We start from the raw sequence: 18,735 nt of genomic DNA, 5'->3' as shown, positions 1-18,735 counted from the left end.
TTTGGGCAACCTTGTTAATCGTCATGATTTTTCTGTATAAATCGTTGTTTGTTACGATAAAAAATGTCAGTTAAATATATCATATAAGAGACACACAGTGATATTTGAGAAGTGAAATGAAGTGAATTGGATTTACAGAAAGTGCGCAATAATTGTTTAAACAACATTAGGCAGGTGCATAAATTTGGGCACCACAAAAAAGAAATGAAATCAATATTTAGTAGATCCTCCTTTTGCAGAAATTACAGCTTCTAAACACTTCCTGTAGGTTCCAATGATAGTCTGGATTCTGCTTGAAGGTATTTTGGGCCATTCCTCTTTACAAAACATCTCTAGTTCATTCAGGTTTGTTGGCTTCCGAGCATGGACAGCTCTCTTTAACTCACAGCACAGATTTTGAATTATATTCAGGTCTGGGGACTGAGATGGCCATTCCAGAACGTTGTACTTGTTCCTCTGCATGAATGTCTCTTAGTGGATTTTGAGCAGTGTTTAGGGTCGTTGTCTTGTTGAAAGATCCAGCCCCAGCACAGCTTCAGCTTTGTCACTGATTCCAAGACATTGGTCTCCAGAATCTGCTGATACTGAGTGCAATCCATGCGTCCATCAACTTTGACAAGATTCCCAGTCCCTGTACTGGCCACACAGCCCCACAGCATGATGGAACCACCACCATATTTTACTCTAGGTAGCAGGTGTTTTTCTTGGAATGCTTTGCTTTCATCAGTCCTCAGCACCTTATTCCAAAATGATGCTGGCTTGTCCGAATGTGCTTTAGCATACCTCAAGCGGCTCTGTTTGTGCTGTGGGTGGAGAAAAGGCTTCCTCTGCATCACTCTCGCATTAAGTGTGCCGAATGGTTGAACGATGCACAGTGACTCCATCTGCAGCAAGATGATGTTGTAGGTCTTTGGTGCTGGCCTGTGGGTTGACTCTGACTGTTCTTACCATTGGTTGCTACAGTCTATCCAAATGTTTTCTTGGTCTGCCACTTTGAGCCTTAACTTGAACTTAGCCTGTGTTCTTCCATTTCCTCAGTATGTTCCTAACGGTGAAAACAGACAGCTGAAATATCTGAGACAACTTTCTGTATCCTTCCCCTAAACCATGATGGTGAACAATCTTTGTCTTCAGGTCATTTGAGAGTTGTTTTGAGACCCACATTTACTCTTCAGAGAAAATTAAAAGAGGAGGGAAACTTACAATTGACCCCCTTAAATACTCTCTCATAATTAGATTCACCTGTGCATGTAGGTCAGGGGTCAATTAACTTCTCAAATATCACTGTGTGTGTCCTATATCATACATTTAACTGACATTTTTTATCATAACAACCAACAATTGATACAGGAAAATCATGATGATTTAACGAGGTTGCCCAAAGTTTTGCATCCCACTGTATATATATATAAATGTGTGTGTGTGTGTGTGTGTGTGTGTGTGTGTGTGTGTGTGTGTGTGTGTGTGTGTGTGTGTGTGTGTGTGTGTATATATATATATATATATACAGTTCTCTCATGAGGCAAGGTGAAACATTGGCATCAAGCATAGAGATTAGAGGGGCAGCATGTTTGTACTGTGTCTACACTAACAACAGTCAGAGTAGAAGGAGAAGCGAGAGGAGAGTGAGGTGAAGAGGTCATCAATGGGGAAAAGCAGCTTGTTGTGCTGTGTGAGGAGTCTGGGGGGAGGACGGGAGAGGCAGGAGAACAGCAGCATTTCATTTGACTTGCACAGCAGAAGGGAGGAGGTGGCACTGCTGTCCTGACTGAGGAGGAATGGAGTAGCTGAGGATGAGTAATTTGTTTGTCACAGACTCACAGCCGGCCAGTGTGCTATTGTATTTAGCTGCAGCATGTCATGTGAGAACAGTAAATGAAGCAGAGTAAATTCTCAGGTGCTGTGCGATCATTGCAAATCATAGAGGGGGGGGGGGGGGGGCAGTAAAGATGATGACCTTCTATTTTTTAACTTTTCACTTTGCAATGTATTGATTGATTTATTATTTCTTTTTTTTTTTCTTACAATTATCTATCGGCAAAGTTCCTCTTTAAATTGGGAGCCCAGTTGAAGGACAGCCAGTGATGTGAATTAGTCATTAATCTGTTGAAAAAACTTGACTGTGCTTGACTATGTGCTATGGAAATGAATAATGATACCAGAAAAATAATAATCATGTTCAGCATTTAGGCGTGTCTGATATGTTTCCATAGCTTTCTGAAGTGCCGTAATTACAATTTGTGGCATCACACACCTTGATAATTCCTGTTTTGTATATAATTTTTTTTGCACAGAGAAAAACATAATTAGTGAATTATAAGATCTGTACGTCGGCATGCTTTTCGTAAGAGAGGTTTCTTCTTGCAGTCACTCAAGATTCAGAAGTGGATGACTGTGCGTATGCTGGAAGATAATATAAAGAAGAGTAAGACATCTTCAATCAAAATATGATAGTTTAAAAAAAATCTATATAGGTAAAGCTTGTGGACACTTATGCATTGCTTTGCAGACTTCAGCAAAGTGGAGAGTGTGTGATACACATGGGCAATGCATTAGAGATGCAAATCATTTCGAGTTGATGCAGGGTTATGCAAATTTTATGTGCAAATTTATGAAGCTTGAAAATGGACCAATCGAATTTTACCTCCGCAGGATTTGATTGGTTTATTGTTAAGCTGCATAAATTTGCATACACAATTCACATAATACTGCATCAACTCGAAATTATTTGCATGACATTGACCATTCCTACATTGCATTATTGTACATTAGAGGTACATTACTCCTGCTATACCGTTGTACTTAATAAACAAACTAGAGATAGCACACTGCAGTCTGGCTATCTTGCTTGTATTAGTATAAGGGTGCCCATACACTTCTTGATCTGCGTCATCGATATCCAGACGACTCAATCATAATGATCAAATCTGTTAGAGATTGATGCCGCAATGTGGCAGTCTAAATGGCAAGCTAAAGGAGGCGCACCAGCAGACATATAAGCCAGCAACATTCACCAAGGGCCTGGGGGGGTACACCAATACCTTGGAGAGACCGGGGGAGGGGGGGCTGCCTTCCATGATGAAATCTATTGGAAATATATTTCCACTACACTGGCAGCAATAGATTCCTCTGATTAAGTGCTATCACAGAGGGATCTATCTGATGATCAAAGCTGCTGACTATCTGCCAGTGTATGGCCACATTAACCATTGTTGTGCTCCAATGCAGGCAAGATTACAACACGCCTGTAGTGTGGCATTTCTCTTGGAAAGGATGGGGGGCGGGGGGTTAATGCTCATTTTTGTGACAATCCTCATTTTGTGATCATTTTATCATTTTTTTTATTCCTTCTCTTCTTTCCTTTCTTCTCTGCCATACTAATTATGGCCTTATGTGGACCAGATCATTTTTTGTGTCAACTCCAGCATAAGTCCAATCTTCCAGCAGAATTAACCCATGGATCCTCTAACTGGCTTGTAGGATAATGTGTAGCATGCCAGAGATCTCATTTAGAGGAAATGTTGAGACTTCAGTTCAGCCCAAAGCAAGGTGGCTGGACTAAACACAAGGCAACTGGCAGAAGGTGCCCAGATGGAAGACTCCTGATCACATCAATTTCACGGTCATGTGATATTTTAGAGGCACTTCTTCACTTGGTTATCTATGTTGATAGGTCTATGTTGCTTCTACTTACCCTCTTAGTTTGACCGGCATTCCATCGGTGAAACTGAGCCTGTTGGATCTTCAAGGCGACTGTGGCCCTTGGCAAGCTTCACAAGCACTGTGTACAACTCTACTATAATGAATCACTTTCATAGCGCAAAAAAACCCCCAGTAAGATGTACTCAAAATACCCTCCCACAAACTGTGCGCTGTCATCAAGGCCAGATTTATACTTTAAGGCCTGTTTTTAAATTTTTGGGAGATGGGTGCGGATGGCCCCCCCCCCCGGCGCCGGCCACGCTTGGGGGGGTCGTCTGCGCTACCCAGCCTCCACCTCCGGGGTGTTGCTGTGGTCCCTAGGCAGTGAGAGAGCCTGGGGCCCCGCAGCCCCCCCGGTTGTATGGGGGCAATGGGAAGCCTCCCCGAGGCGCTCCTGGATAGTGCTGTATAGCATGAACTAATTCCCGCAGGGCAACTGCTTCGCGGTATTGGTTTTTGACCCTGCAAAGTTTGGCATGCGAAAGCAGATGCATTTCTGCGTGAGCATGTCTCATGGTAAGCCATTTTAGCCAGATTTGCACAGCTAGACTTGAAAGGGTTAAGCTTGGTGTAGAGCACGCATACATTTTCTTGTGATTGAGCATATTTGCATTCTGTCCTTTGGAGGCAGGTGGTGGATGGTTTGCTCTATAAGTGGGCTGTCTGTGCCTGTCCTCCCCCCCCCTTCTGGAGTGATGTGTGTGAGCCAGCCCTGAGCCCCACAGCTCGGGGTGACCCATGCGTCACTCCTTTCCCATGCAGTGCCCCGAGTCGATGCGCAGCAGCAGAACGCAATGGACGTTCAGGTAAGTGCCTGTTTTTAAATTTTTGGGAGATGGGTGCGGATGGCCCCCCCCCCGGCGCCGGCCACGCTTGGGGGGGTCGTCTGCGCTACCTAGCCTCCACCTCCGGGGTGTTGCTGTGGTCCCTAGGCAGTGAGAGAGCCTGGGGCCCCGCAGCCCCCCCGGTTGTATGGGGGCAATGGGAAGCCTCCCCGAGGCGCTCCTGGATAGTGCTGTATAGCATGAACTAATTCCTGCAGGGCAACCGCTTCGCGGTATTGGTTTTTGACCCTGCAAAGTTTGGCATGCGAAAGCAGATGCATTTCTGCGTGAGCATGTCTCATGGTAAGCCATTTTAGCCAGATTTGCACAGCTAGACTTGAAAGGGTTAAGCTTGGTGTAGAGCACGCATACATTTTCTTGTGATTGAGCATATTTGCATTCTGTCCTTTGGAGGCAGGTGGTGGATGGTTTGCTCTATAAGTGGGCTGTCTGTGCCTGTCCTCCCCCCCCTTCTGGAGTGATGTGTGTGAGCCAGCCCTGAGCCCCACAGCTCGGGTGACCCATGCGTCACTCCTTTCCCATGCAGTGCCCCGAGTCGATGCGCAGCAGCAGAACGCAATGGACGTTCAGGTAAGTGCCTGTTTTTAAATTTTTGGGAGATGGGTGCGGATGGCCCCCCCCCGGCGCCGGCCACGCTTGGGGGGTCGTCTGCACTACCCAGCCTCCACCTCCGGGGTGTTGCTGTGGTCCCTAGGCAGTGAGAGAGCCTGGGGCCCGCAGGCCCCCCGGTTGTATGGGGGCAATGGAAAGCCTCCCCAAGGCGCTCCTGGATAGTGCTGTATAGCATGAACTAATTCCCGCAGGGCAACCGCTTCGCGGTATTGGTTTTTGACCCTGCAAAGTTTGGCATGCGAAAGCAGATGCATTTCTGCGTGAGCATGTCTCATGGTAAGCCATTTTAGCCAGATTTGCACAGCTAGACTTGAAAGGGTTAAGCTTGGTGTAGAGCACGCATACATTTTCTTGTGATTGAGCATATTTGCATTCTGTCCTTTGGAGGCAGGTGGTGGATGGTTTGCTCTATAAGTGGGCTGTCTGTGCCTGTCCTCCCCCCCCCTTCTGGAGTGATGTGTGTGAGCCAGCCCTGAGCCCCACAGCTCGGGGTGTGATTGAGCAGATTTATACTTTACCTGCTCAGGCCAAATTTCTTATTGCACCTCTTTCATGTGCAGAAACCCCCCCCCCCCCCATTCCATGAGCAGCCCCCATTTCCATGAATAACATCAATGATTAGCAGTCTCTCTCTTTCATGCACAGCTCCCTTGAGCAGCAGTTCACCTCTTCCATGTATTGCTCCATATTTGTATACTCCCTATTTCATTTCCTGCCAACCCATGGGCAGCAGCCACTCAAGGCCAAGGCTTTCATGGCCTTTCCAGAAAATCAGCCCTTGCTGTCATACATGCCTGGTGAATTTAAGTGTATTTTTGAATAAATGTTACTGGTTTTAAGCTATATTGTGCCACTATAGTGATTATTTAAATTGAGTTTTAGTGGGTAATCCTGAGAATTGTGGGAAGCATCTGTGAAGCTTGTCACAAGGTTGGGGATACCTTCAAGATCCACACAGGCTCAGTTTGTGTTATATAATGCAGGTCAAACTAAGAGGGTGAGTCCTATCCCTAGGGGGAACCCTGATGGAGGATTGTGGATTAGACATGGCTCGAACCTCCGAATTTAGGTTTGCGAACCTCGAATGCGAACCTTCGCAAAAGTTTGCGTTCGCGTGAACCGCAATAGACTTCAATGGGCAGGCAAACTTTGAAAAATACTGTTTCTGGCCACAAAACTGATGGAAAAGGTCTTTCAAGGGGTCTAACACCTGGAGGGGGGCATGGCGGAGTGGGATACATGCCCAAAGTCCTGGGGAAGATCACGGAGTTGATGCACAGCAGGGTTTTAAAGGCAGAAATCACATTGCATTGCTAAATTGGAGGCATAAAGTGCTTTAAAACATCTTGCGTGTGTATACATCAATCAGGTAGTGTAATTATTGTACTGCTTCACACTGACAGACCAAGATCACTGTGTAACGCACCGCAAACAGCTGTTTGTGTAGTGACAGCCGTGCTGGACTGGTGCACACCATGGCGGGAGTGCAGGCGATGGTGGTTTTCAAGTCCATATGGTCGGGCTGAAGTAGCTCAATGACAGAACAACAGTGACTGTCCAGCTGATCGAATTTGTTCTGTCCACAATGAAGCAACAAACTTATTATCTTGGGTGTGCCCCCCAACACACTCATATAGCCGGTCATTGTTTCATTGTGATACGCAAGCCCCTTCACTATGGCAAGGTAACGATCACGAACGGGAATCGTTCTGTTGTTTTGTTGTTGCAGCCGCAGTGCAGCCAGAAAAATTAGACAGGCATGTACACGGACCAGAAAAATGATTATTGTTTTTGTTAGCCTAACCACCACCTGGAGTCCTGGACCCTGTTGGTGGTGGCTAGAGATGGCCCGAACGGTTCGCCGGCAAACGGTTCCCGGCGAACTTCCGTGGTTCGCTATCGCGGCGAACTGGGAACTTTTCCGGAAGTTCGGTTCGCCCCCATAGTGCACCATTAGGGTCAACTTTGACCCTCTACATCACAGTCAGCAGGCACATTGTAGCCAATCAGGCTACACTCCCTCCTGGAGCCACTCCCCCCCCTTATAAAAGGCAGGCCCCGCCGGCCATTATATTCACTCGTGTGCCTGCAGTAAATAGAGAAGGGACAGCTGCTGCAGTGCAGACTCTCGCATAGGGAAAGATTAGTTAGGCTCTTGTAGGCTTGTTAGCTTGCTCCTTGCTGATTCTTATTACTAAAATAGCACCCCACAACAGCTCTTTTGAGAGCTAATCTTGTTCTTGTGATCTATTTTTTTTCTGTGTGTCCCACTGACACTTGTGTTGCATAGACAGCCTTGATAATCCATACTGTGCATGTGCCACTGTCAGGCCCAGCACATTCAGTGACTACCTGTGTGTGTGACAGGTGCACATTGTAATACCCAGTACTGCATATACCTACCTACCTGTTGTTCCCAGTGCACCCACCTACCTACGTGAGCTGAGCACAAGCAGTGTCACTGTGCCTGTCCACTACCTGTCTGTGTGTGACAGGTGCACATGTAATACCCATCCTTGCATATACCTACTACCTGTTATTCACTTCAGTGCACCCACCTACCTACGTGAGTGCACGCAGTGTGATATACCACTCCATGCATACCTGTTAACTGCACCTGTGTGACTGACTGCACATTGTATTAGTCAAGTCAGTACATACCCTTTACTTCATCCCCCCCAATATGGACAAAACAAAAGGCAGAGGCAGGCCACCTGGCAGGTCTGTTCGAGGTCGCGCTGTCGTGATTTCGTGCGGCCCGCGACCAACTTACAGTTTTCAGAAGAAGGCACGTGCCATCAACCCCCAAGATTGTCAGGACGTAGTTGACTATTTAACACAGAATACCTCATCTTTCTCAGCTTCCGCATGGAAGCGTGACATATCTTCCTCCTCCTGCTCTGATTCTGGTACCCCACTTAACACTCAGTCGGCCGCCACCACCAAAGTGCTATCACCCCAGGGCTCAGCGGTGTGGAAATATTTTGTGTATCTGCCTCAGATGAGAGCAATGCCATCTGTACTCTCTGCCACCGAACATTGAGCCATGGAAAGACCAAGACCCGCGTAGGGACAACTACCTTACGAAGGCACATGATGAAAAAGCACAAACTACTATGGGATGACCACCTGAAGTAAAGCAGCACACAAAAGCAATTCCACACACCGCAGTGGAAGATATGCAATTATTTCTCAAAAAAGGCGATACCCAAACTGTGCCGTAATGTTGAAAGGCAAGTGATGTCATCTCTGGCACACAGCGTTGGGTCAAGGGACCATCTGACCACGTGGTCTGCAAAGCACGGTCAGGCCTGCCCGAAGAAAAAAAATACTAATTTTTCTGGTGCGTGAACATGCCTGCCTAATTTTCTGTCTGCACTGCGGCTGCAACAACAAAACACAAGGCATGTACATGTGCCAATTTCCCTTTGTGATCATTACCTTGCCGCGGTAAAGGGGCTTGTATATCACAATGAAGCAATGAACGCCGGCTATATGAGTGTCTCGGGGGGGGGGGGGGGGGGCACACCCAAGATAATAAGGTCGTTGCTTCATTGTGGACAGACCAAATTTGATCAGCTGGACAGTCTGTCATTCAGCTACCACAGCCCGGCGACCACATGGGCTTGAAAACCGCCACGTACGCCGTCACTACGCGTACAGCTGTTTGCGGTGCTGTTATGGTGTGGTGTTTTGGTGTACACACTCAGAGTTTTCTGATTATTGGTTATCCGCAGTATCACCAGTAATACAGATATATTTGATTATATGGTGATCTGCGGAATCCCCAATAATACAAGAATTTATACGTACTCTGGAAAACACAAGGTACAGATAATATAACTTGTGGAAAACCCACCACATTGACGTTAACTCAGAGGGATGGTGACCTCTGGAAGGAAGAGAAGTGAATGCGATTCTGCGACTAGGATAAGAATGCAGAATCGCGTTCCTCAACAGCAATGATATGCTGAGGAGTTACTGAGTTCCCCGCAAGGAGAACTCAGCAGAGTAAACCCTTTAGTGGACGAACCACTAAAGGGGGCGAAGTCAAGCGGAAAATGGTTCGGTATCAGAACTGGCAAGAAAGTACCGAATGAACAGACAGAAATCAAGATCAGAGGTCAAGCCAAGGTCAGTAACGGAAAATCAGATGGGCAGAGGTACAGAATCGAGAAACACAAGAGTAGTCAGAAGCCAAGCCAATAGTCGGTAACGGGACGGGCTGGCGAAGTACAAAATCAGGAGACAGGAGAATAAACAGGTAACAGGCAAAAGGTCATACACAATATACAATGCAATTAGTACTTTAGGCTATCAACAGAATCTGGCTAAGTGTGGATCCCCAGCTCCAGCTGGTTCTAGCACAATTTGGGATCTGACTAGGGTCTGAGTGCTAACACACAAGTATTCGCTGACTGCAGACAACCTGCAACTGACAGAATGCTTGCTTTTATACTGTGCTGGACTCAAACAGCCCGCCCAGCCATTCAACCAATCACAAAATGGCTCAAGGACCTTGCAGCACAGCTCAAGGACCTTTCCGAGATCAGCTGACCAGCTGGTCAGCTGACTCTCCTTCTAAGAGTATAAAAGGCTCTACTGCACACGCGCGCGGCCCCTACGGGGTCCAGACTGTCATGAGAGGTGTCTCGGTGAGCAGCATGCCATGAGGCCTGTGAAGGTGTTCCAGGAGTGCAGCCTCGGCGTGGAGTACGCCAAGAGGTCTGCGACTGAGCGGTGAATTGTGCTGCCGCTGCGGACGTGGACGTTTCTCCGCGTTCCGCATGCGACCATGTGGGCGGTCGCGCTGCTGATGCGGACGTGGACAATTCTCCGCGTTCAGCCTGCTGTTGCCTCATTACAGGTGCGTTACACAGTGAGTTTGGTGTGTAAGTGTGAAGCAGTACTCTAATTACACTGCCTGATTGATGTATACACATGCAAGATGTTTTAAAGCACTTTAGGCCTGAAATTTAGCATTCAATGTGATTTCTGCCCTTAAAACGATGCTTTGCATCAAATCCAGATTTATCCCGGGACTTTTGGCATTTATCCCACTCTTCCATGCAAAAACTCAGATGTTAGACCCCATGAAACATCTTTTCCATCACTGTTGTGGCCAGCATACATTTTTCTAGTTTTCCAAGTTCGCATCCCCATTGAAGTCTATTGCGGTTCGCGGAAGTTCGCGCGAACCAAACTTTTTGCGGAAGTTTGCGAACCAAAAATCGAAAGGTTCAGGCCATCTCTAGTGGTGGCGGAGAAGGCAGTCAAGCGGCCTGCAGGCAGAGATGCTGTGTGGGGACTGACTTAGTCTTGGGGCAGGCAGTCACACAGCGTGCAGGCAGAGATGCTGTGTGTGGGGACTGACTTAGTCTTCGGGCAGGCCTGACCGTGCTTTGCAGACCAGGCATCCGTGGTCAGATGACCCTCCTTGACCCAAAGCTGTGTGCCAGAGATGACACCACTTGCCTTTCAACATCACGGTACAGTTTGGATATCGCCTTTTTTGAGAAATAATTGCAGCCTGGTATCTTCCACTGTGGTGAGTGGCTTTGCTTTTGTGTGCTGCTTTTCCTCAGGTGGTCATCCCATTGCAGTTTGTGCTTTTTCATCATGTGCCTTCGTAAGGCAGTTGTCCCTACATGGGTCTTGGTCTTTCCACGGCTTAATTTTTGGTGGCAGAGAGTACAGATGGCATCGCTCTCATCTGAGGCAGACACATCAAAAAATGTCCACACCGCTGAACCCTGGGATGATGGCACTTTGGTGATGGCTGCCGACTGAGTGTTAAGTGGGGTGCCAGAATCAGAGCAGGAGGAGGAAGATATGTCATGGTTCCATGCAGAAGCTGTGGAAGATGAGGTGTTCTGTGTTAAATAGTCAACTACGTCCTGACAATATTGGGAGTTGATGGCACGTGCCTTCTGACCACTGTACTTTGGTCCCGGGCCACACAAAATCAGGTCTGCACGACCTCAAACAGACCTGCTGGGTGGCCTGCTTCTGGCTCTGCCTCAGGCTGTTGTTTTGTGCATATTGGGGGGGGATGAAGTGAAAGGTATGCACTGACTTGACTAATGCAATGTTCAGTCACACAGATGCAGTGAAAGGTACTGACTGCTGGTATAATACAATGTGCAGTCACACAGATACAGTGAAAGGTATACACTGACTGCTGGTATAATACAATGTGCAGTTACACAGGTGCAATGAAAGGTATGCACTGACTGCTGGTATATAAAACAGCGTGCTGTCATACAGATGCAGTGAAAGGTATGCCGCGACTGCTGGTATAACAATGTGCAGTCACATAGGTGCAGTGAAAAGGTATGCATTGACTGCTGGTATAACAACGTGCAGTCACACAGATGCAGTGAAAGGTATACAGTGACTGGTATTATAATACAATGTGCAGCAGTCACACAGGTGCATTGAAAAAGTAGTCACTGAAAGTGCTGGGCATGGCACAGTATAGCAATTAGCAAGAAACAGCTGCGACAGACAGGGCTGTATATGCAGTGTCAGCGGGCCACAGACAAAAAAAACACATTACAAGAACATTAGCTCTCAAAAAAGCTGTTTTGGGGTGCTTTTCAGCAATAAATATCAGCAAGGAGCAAGCTAACAGACCTCCTAACTATCGCTTTCCCTATCTCTCCAATGTCTTTCCCTTCTCTCACTGATATCAGCAGCAGACAGAGTGAGAAAATGGCCGACGCTGCTGCCTTTTATAAGGGGTGGGGGGTTCCAGGAGGGAGTGCAGCCTGATTGGCTGCCACGTGTCTGCTGACGGTGATGTAGAGGGTCAAAGTTGAGCCCAATGATGTAGTATAGGGGGCCAGTCGAACTCGCATAAAGTTCGCGTTTTGACGTGAACGCGAACTCGCGTTGCTCACGCGAACAAGTTTGTGTTCGAACCATTCGGGCCATCTCTAGTGTGGATCAGCACTAGCCTAATTGCCTTGCTTGCATGTTGATGGTGTTTTTTTGGACATTATGGATTTTTTAGTGTATAAAATGTGTTGTACTGTAAGTTCTTTGGCAATACAAGTGTTCTCTATGTACCTACCATGACGGTTTCCACCTTGTTACCTCTACAATTTACTTGTGTTAGGATGTATTCTATCTATCTATCTATCTATCTATCTATCTATCATGTTTTACATTTCATCTTCAGGCTTATTCATTCGGTATGCTGGAAAGTTTAAAAGTCATGCAAGGTAGTTGGAGGTGTAATCCTGTTTCAGCCAGAATATCTTTCCAGTGATTCATTTGTGGTGCAGAATAACAAGCTTGGTTGATTTGGCACAAGATGACTAGTGTAATTAGGGCGCATGATTAGGTATTAAGCTCAGAGATGTGTTGATGAAGATTTCCCAGATCCAGCAGCTGCTGTAAAACAATACTCCCTGGATTATGCCCTTGGTGCCAATGGATTTCTGCAAGGCGAAGGTTTCATCCAACAAGTCCTAACATCTACATGACATGATTTTGTTATAGCTCCCAGGCAGACATTGACAGATTTTTAACAATGGAAGCATAATCCAAAAGCCATACAAAGCTTAGCTTACATAATTACCGAGTGTTTAAAATTTGATTATGCAACCAAGTTATCATTTCCCAAAGCAAATTCTAACAAGTTTTAAAAGGGGCGTGATACACGCTTATTTGTTCATGTTATATAACTAAGGTAACATCATGCTAATGAAAGAGAAAAAAGACTTTAAAGGGAACATCCAAGCTGGAGAAAAAAAATAACATCCACTTACCTGGGGCTTCCTCCAGCCCCTGGCTGCCGTCCTGTGCCCTTGCCGCAGCTCAAATGGCTTCTGGTGTCCTGCGCTGCAGAAGCCGACCTTGCCAGGTCGGCTTCCGGTGCGCTCCACGGTGCGGATCACGTGGTCCGGCTGGCGTCATCAGTTCTGTACTGGGCAGGCGCAGTAGTTCTGTGCCTGCGCAGTACAGACCTAATGACATCAGCCAGACCACGTGACCCACGCCCTGGAGCGAACTGAAAGCCGACCAGTAAGCCGACCTGGCAAGGTCGGCTTCTGCAGCGCAGGACACCAGGTGCCACTTGAGCTGCAGCGAGGGCACAGGACGGCAGCCAGGGGCTGGAGGAAGCCCCAGGTAGGTGGATGTTGTTGTTTTTTCCAGCTTAGATCTTCCCTTTAAAGCTTTTTTCCAGAATTTCCCTTCACATACACACCTAGCCTACCTATGCCTATTGCCCCAACCTCCAAAAACCTCCATACTATAGGGATCTTCAACATTGAGCCAGAAACCAGGTGTGACAATAGCCCAGTGACTGTGGGACCTGCTCTTCCTACCTCTCCCCAGCCACATAGAGAGTAGCGCAGAAAATGGTGTAATATTTACCTGTTCTAGCACTGCAGGTTTCCTTCATGATTCACAGCTGCAAACCCTCTTCTGCGATCTGCTGGCTCCTGGACACACGTATGAGAATTAAAGCCACCTGGAAGTTTGGGCTAGCAGTTACAGCCATAGTAAAATATCGTTATTAAATACCAATATTTTACTGTAAAAATATAAAATATGAAATACCAATGTTTTACTATGGCCACATAAATGGGACACAGCCTATTGCTGCGCATAAGTAGAGTTGTCAGGTTCCCGGGCACCATTAATTCAGGAGTGTCCCATGCAGTCACAGTGCCCCAGTATAGTATGAGGATGTTCCACGCCGTCACATGGAGAGTGTCACATTAGGCAGCCCCAGTGTCGCTGTAGATAGAAGGACGGGTGTCTCTCCCCAGCAGCAGCACTCAGGCTGATGACAGTCGTCCCGACTTTCCGCATGCGCCCCTTTTTAATGCTCCGCACTGAGATCAGCTGGATCCGTTCCTGTGTACTGATCTGCAAATCCGGCCCCACTTCCCGCAGCCATTCCCAGTCATTCCAGCAGGTATGTCACCGTGCCTGTGCTGGGGGGCTCAGGAGGGGATCCATCTGAAAATGGCGCCTGCAAATAATGGCGCGCGGTGTTGTCGCTAATCCGTTTGCCGGTTATCGCTATTTAATGTTAAAGCCTTATTGTTATTTAGCGTTAAAGCCTTATCGTTATTTAGCGTTAACACACAGAACCCTCTCTGTACCTATCCCTAAACCCTAACCCCCCTGGTGGTGCCTAACCCTAAAGACCCCCCTGGTGGTGCCTAATTCTAACCACCCCCCCCTTCCCCGGTGGTGCCTAACCCTAAGACCCCCCTGGTGGTGCCTAACCCTAACCACCCCCCCCCCCGGTGGTGCCTAACCCTAACACCCCCCCTGGTGGTGCCTAACCCTAAGACCCACCCGGTGGTGCCTAACCCTAAGACCCCCCTGGTGGTGCCTAACCCTAACCACCCCCCTGGTGGTGCCTAACCCTAAGACCCACCTGGTGGTGCCTAACCCTAAGACCCCACTGGTGGTGCCTAACCCTAACCACCCCCCTGATGGTGCCTAACTCTAAGACCCCCCTGGTGGTGCCTAATCCTAACCACCCCCCTGGTGGTGCCTAACCCTAACCACTCCCCTGGTGGTGCTTAACCCTAACCACCCCTCTGGTGGTGCCTAACCCTAAGACCCCCCCAGTGGTGCCTAACCCTAAGACCCCCCTGGTGGTGCCTAACCCTAAGACCCCCCCCCCCAGTGGTGCCTAACCCTAAGACCCCCCCCTCCCCCCAGTGGTGCCTAACCCTAACCACCCCCCAGTGGTGCCTAACCCTAACCTTGACAGTGTTACATTAAAGCCTTTCACCATTTTGCAGTTAAATAACGTCTACAGTTTGGCTTATGTAGGGCGCTATTGATAAATAATGTTACTGTGCACAATAACGTCTGCTGTTTGGCAAATGAACGGCACTATTGATAAATAACGTTAGTGTGTGCCGTTTTTCTTCTTTTTTCCCTGTGCGCCATTATTATGCAGTACTAACGATAAATAGCGATAAGCGTATCTTTTTAATGCGGCGCCATTTTTATGCATAAGCGCTGTGCGCCATTATTCACTGATCCGTCAGGAGGAGCTGTGTGGGGATGTGTGGGGATAGAGGAGGGAAGACGAGGCAAGAAGTGTGTATTATGTCCCATAATACACACTTCTTCCCTCGTCTTCCCTCCTCTATCCCCACACAGCTCCTCCTGAGCCCCCTAGCACAGGCACGGTGACATATCTGCTGGAATGACTGGAAATGGCTGCGGGAAGTGGGGCAGGATTTGCAGATCAGTACACAGGAACTGATCCAGCTGATCTCAGTGCGGAGCATTAAAAAAGGGTGCATGCGGCAAGTGAAGCAGAATAGCGGCATTTGGGCGCCCACAATGCTTGATATATAGCAGGCACTGTATGAGTGCTCTGATGCCCAAAGACTGCGGCGCAATTTGTACTGGCACATATGGCAGTGCCTATTTAGTCCTTTTTTCCTGCTCCACCTGATCACATTACAGATGCATGTCAGGTGAACCGGTAGCCAGAGGATGGTAGCAGAGAGTGAGTAACCTGAGAGCTGGGCGAAGCTAGGGCGAGAAGGGGCGTGACAGGGTGGGCTCTGAGCTGGACTGTCCAAGAACAATAGGGTCGCCAGGTGTGAAGGAAAGGTGGAGTGTCCTGGCCAGAGCCAGGACACTATAAGACCAGGGGGCTGGCCAGGCAGCCTTCCTTTTGGGATCGTGTGGATACAGCAAACTTCGCTGGAGCAAAGGCTGGGGTAAGTGCAGACATTTTCTTACTAGGCCCTTAGCCAGAAATCCCTCCCCAACCTTCTCCCAGCATCAGGCCCACAAACAACAGCCTCCCCTCCCGGCTGATACCTGCAGTTCAGCAGAACTGCAGAGTCTAACTAACCTCCCATCTCATACAAACTGCTTCTGGGCACTCCAGGCCTCCCTCCCATCCAGCCTCAGGTAGCCCTTTGAGTGCTAGCCACCCCATCCATCCCATCCCCTCCATCGCAGCCCATCCATTCCCATCCATTTCATCCCAGCCACCCCATCCCAGCGATCCCACCACAGTGCCCCGACCCATCCAGCACATACAAATATCCCCCTCCCCAAACAGCTGCACAGTATACCAGCAGGGACAACCATGGAGGATGCCCCTATGCAGCAGCTTTGGGACTGGGTGCGGGCCATGCCAGGGGAGCAGGGGATGCTGTGGCTTCAGGCCCAGCTCACTAACCTGGCTGGGGCTCCGCACCCGGAGGGCACGAGGAGAAGGAGGCCTCCGGTCCGCTTCAGCCCCGCAGGCTCTCCAGCCAGGAGCAGGAGGCGGGGGGGAGGAAGGTCCCATCACTGCGGCAGGGCGCACGGCAGCAGGTGGGGGCCTGGGGCAGGGGAGAGGAAGCAGGGCCCGCGAAACAGGCGGAGGTGAGCGGCTCGGTCCCAGAGGTTGGGAACGTTCGACCGCCGGTCGCCGCAACCCCAGAGGTGGGAACGACCGAGAAATCTGAACGGACACCCCGTCTGGCCGACTCGGCTAAGAGCAGCACCTACGTCTGTTTTGCGGGTCCTTTGGGTTTCCACGTACCAAAGGAAACAAAAGAAAAAATTTGGAAAGGCCAGTACATTGACATATTCACGGTGCTCCCGCTAGATAGTTATAACATAGACAAGTGGGAGAGGGGCAAGGAACACCGCAAGGAAGAGGACGACCAGAGGCGAATGTATAGATTGATACCTAGGATATTTCCTAATTGGTCAAGAGCTTTTCACATCTTCGCCAGCATAGTAGGTGAGAAGACCCCAGAACAGTGTGCAGCAATGTTCTGTTACTTAGACGGCATCAGGGAAGCATATCACAAATATGGAGGGAGGGCCTGGCTGCTATATGATGAGCAGTTCCGGCAAAAGATGGCAGTCAGGCCATCTTTAACGTGGGAACACAGGGACATCATGCTATGGATGTCGCTGAGTAGCCCAGCCAAGCCGGAGTACAGTAGCGAGTACAAGGGGGGCCACAACACCCCCTTTCAAGCGCCGGATGGCGAGGCAGATGCCTCGCCGGCCCAGCAGAAAAAAGGTTTATGCTGGAACTACAACAATGACACCTGCGAGCGGGGAATCACATGCAGATATAAGCACGATTGCGCGGCCTGCGGGGCCAGCGGGCATCCAGGGGCTAATTGTTTCAAAAGAAACAAGAACACACAGGGAACCAAGACAGAGCAATGTACTGGGAAAGGGGGTCACGCCAGTTAATGTCGGGGCGATGGCCCCATGGCTAGATAGGTACCCCAATAGGGAGCAGGCCGACCTTCTAGCATATGGCTTTCGGGAGGGGTTTATAATGCCATGCAAATCGGCCTACTCAAACGGCAAACTTAAAAATTAGAAATCCGCTCACCAATTCCCAGAGGTAGTGGCACAGACACTTAACAATGAGCTAGCCATGGAAAGGATGACAGGACCCCCCTTTTCAGCACCCACCCATACCCAACCTACACATCTCACCCCTAGGGGGGGCCTCAGAAAAGAGGCAGGTAAATATCGCTTTACCCATCACCTATCGCACCCATGGGGCACGTCGGTAAATGACGGGAGCGACCCAGACTTAGCGGCGGTACGCTATGCATCTTGCGTCAGGGCCGCGGCCATGGCGAATTAAAGAAAAAAAATAAATAAATAAATAAATAAATTAAAAAAAAATAAATAAATAAATAAATAAATAATAAATAAATAAATAAAATTTGGCCATCACGCTGGCACGGCGGATTGAACTACCGGGCGCACTGGAGGTATATTGCCGCAGTGAACACGAAAGTTTGGCTGTTTCCACTGGCTTTTACATTAGCCTTCCATGGAGCTCTAAGGTTGGGGGAGCTGTAGGCCCCAATAGAAGTAGAGAGGGGGGGGGGTACAGCGGGAGGATATCTCGTTGTCTCTTTTATATGGCCTGAGAGAGGCTCTCGAGGCAGCGCTCTGCGTGTGGGCGGGCATTCGTCCTTGAGAGGGCAAGGACGAATGCTGTGGCGGGTCCTTGACAATGCCGTATCTTTGAACATTGAGAAAGTATTCCCCACCGAGCTGGCATAACCAATTAATGCGCCAAATGAGGATCCCATAATGGAATATATATGATAATGATAATGGATAATGGCGATAATGCAATAATGTATAATGTGATAATGTAAGCCGAAGGCTGGTGGCCGGCACGGGAGGGCATTGTCCAGGGACCTGCAGAGCGCTCAAGCGCCCCGCCATCTGTTAATAGAAATATGTTTGTGATTGTAATATGTTTTTGTTTCCCCCCTTTTTATTTCAGGGTTTCTTGTCACAGTTCATTTAATGTTTAAAGTCAATACTGTAATAAAGCTGTGGCCTTATAACTCCAATTGGGTGTCATAGCTTCTGTTACGGTAATTAATAAGGTCGGCTCAAATAGGGCCCTACCCTGGTCATGTGGCTGTGATGTATGGAGAAGACTCACAGCTCTGGAGCCAGTACATATGACACTGCTTCCTGCACTACTCTGCATGGCAGGAGGAAGTGGCATAGATGGTTTGAGTGTGTGGGTGGGGTGGGGGGAGGGGAGTATTTTTCTCTATTGCCTCACTTGAGGGGGAGGGGTCTA

General features: G+C 48.5%; 1 protein-coding gene across 1 annotated transcript in view; it reads right to left on the bottom strand.

Moving 5' to 3' along the window:
• Window positions 1-1,447: 1,447 nt before the first annotated feature.
• Window positions 1,448-18,735, bottom strand: part of LOC137547350 (alcohol dehydrogenase 1-like) — a 97,285-nt gene continuing 79,997 nt past the window's right edge. Inside the window, exon 8 of the mRNA XM_068270863.1 lies at window positions 1,448-2,403. The gene's annotated coding sequence lies outside the window, so the exon portion shown is untranslated. The remainder of the gene's footprint in view (window positions 2,404-18,735) is intronic.

Source organism: Hyperolius riggenbachi, chromosome 1 (genome assembly GCF_040937935.1).
Source record: "Hyperolius riggenbachi isolate aHypRig1 chromosome 1, aHypRig1.pri, whole genome shotgun sequence".
NCBI lineage: Eukaryota > Metazoa > Chordata > Amphibia > Anura > Hyperoliidae > Hyperolius > Hyperolius riggenbachi.
The sequence above is the reverse complement of the archived record's forward strand: the minus strand, read 5'-3'. Positions and strand labels throughout refer to the sequence as shown.